We start from the raw sequence: 2188 nt of genomic DNA, 5'->3' as shown, positions 1-2188 counted from the left end.
ATATGCAATGGAAGACATTTAAAGACTGCATGGATGAACTACAAAAATTGTTCATCCCAGTTTGGCAAAAGAATAAATCAGGGAAGGTAGTACATCCGTGGATAACAAGGGAAATCCGGGATAGTATCAAAGCGAAGGATGATGCGTACAAATTAGCCAGAAAAAGCAGCATTCCGGAGGACTGGGAGCAATTCAGAGACCAGCAGAGGAGGACAAAGGGCTTAATTAGGAAAGGAAAAATAGATTATGAAAGAAAACTGGCAGGGAACATAAAAACTGACTGCAAAAGTTTTTATAGATATGTGAAAAGAAAGAGATTAGTTAAAACAAACGTAGGTCCCTTGCAGTCAGAAACAGGTGAGTTGATCATGGGGAACAAGGATATGGCGGACCAATTGAATAACTACTTTGGTTCCGTCTTCACTAAGGAAGACATAAATAACTGCCGGAAATAGCAGGGGACCGCAGGTCAAAGGAGTTGGAGGAATTGAGTGAAATCCAGGTTAGCTGGGAATGGTGTTGGGTAAATTGAATGGATTATAGGCCGATAAATCCCCAGGGCCAGATAGGCTGCATCCCAGAGTACTTAAGGAAGTAGCTCCAGAAATACTGGATGCATTAGTAATAATCTTTCAAAACTCTTTAGATTCTGGAGTAGTTCCTGAGGATTGGCGGGTAGCAAACGTAACCCCACTTTTTAAGAAGGGAGGGAGAGAGAAAACGGGGAATTACAGACCAGTTAGTCTAACATCGGTAGTGGGGAAACTGCTAGAGTCAGTTATTAAAGATGGGATACCAGCACATTTGGAAAGTGGTGAAATCATTGGACAAAGTCAGCATGGATTTACAAAAGGTAAATCATGTCTGACGAATCTTACAGAATTTTTTGAGGATGTAACTAGTAGCGTGGATAGGGGAGAACCAGTGGATGTGGTGTATCTGGACTTCCAGAAGGCTTTCGACAAGGTCCCACATAAGAGATTAGTATACAAACTTAAAGCACACGGCATTGGGGGTTCAGTATTGATGTGGATAGAGAACTGGCTGACAAACAGGAACCAAAGTGTAGGAGGTAAACGGATCCTTTTCACAGTGGCAGGCAGTGACTAGTGGGGTACCGCAAGGCTCACTGCTGGGACCCCAGCTATTTACAATATATATTAATGATCTGGATGAGGGAATTGAAGGCAATATCTCCATGTTTGCGGATGACACTAAGCTGGGGGGCAGTGTTAGCTGTGAGGAGGATGCTAGGAGACTGCAGGTGACTTGGATAGGCTGGGTGAGTGGGCAAATGTTTGGCAGATGCAGTATAATGTGGATAATGTGAGGTTATCCATTTTGGTGGCAAAACAGGAAAGCAGACTATTATCAAATGGTGGCCGACTAGGAAAAGGGGAGATGCAGCGAGACTGGGTGTCATGGTACACCAGTCATCCGTAGGCAGTATAATTCGAAACTCAGTGCAGCAGGAGCGAAATGCCTGGGCGACCTTCTCAGCAGGCAGTAGCGCAAGCAGGCAGTGAAGAAGGTATGGTATGTTAGCAATTGTCATAGCAAAACAGGATTGAGTATAGAGCATGGAGGTTCTACTGCAGTTGTACAGGGTCTTGGTGAGACCACCCTGGAGTATTGCGTACAGTTTTTGGTTCCTCCAATCTGAGGAAGGACATTATTGCCATAGAGGGAGTGCAGAGAAGGTTCACCAGACTGATTCCTGGGATGTCAGGACTGTCTTATGAAGAAAGACTGGATAGACTTGGTTTATACTCTCTAGAATTTAGGAGATTGAGAGGGGATCTTATAGAAACTTACAAAATTCTTAAGGGGTTGGACAGGCTAGATGCAGGAAGATTGCTCCCGATGTTGGGGAAGTCCAGGACAAGGGGTCACAGCTTAAGGATAAGGGGGAAATCCTTTAAAACCGAGATGAGAAGAACTTTTTTCACACAGAGAGTGGTGAATCTCTGGAACTCTCTGCCACAGAGGGTAGTCGAGGCCAGTTCATTGGCTATATTTAAGAGGGAGTTAGATGTGGCCCTTGTGGCTAAGGGGATCAGAGGGTATGGAGAGAAGGCAGGTACGGGATACTGAGTTGGATGATCAGCCATGATCATATTGAATGGCGGTGCAGGCTCGAAGGGCCGAATGGCCTACTCCTGCACCTAATTTCTATGTTTCTATGTAC

The sequence above is a fragment of the Amblyraja radiata genome, unplaced genomic scaffold, assembly GCF_010909765.2.
Source record: "Amblyraja radiata isolate CabotCenter1 unplaced genomic scaffold, sAmbRad1.1.pri S141, whole genome shotgun sequence".
Lineage (NCBI taxonomy): Eukaryota > Metazoa > Chordata > Chondrichthyes > Rajiformes > Rajidae > Amblyraja > Amblyraja radiata.
This window is presented reverse-complemented; position numbering follows the sequence as displayed.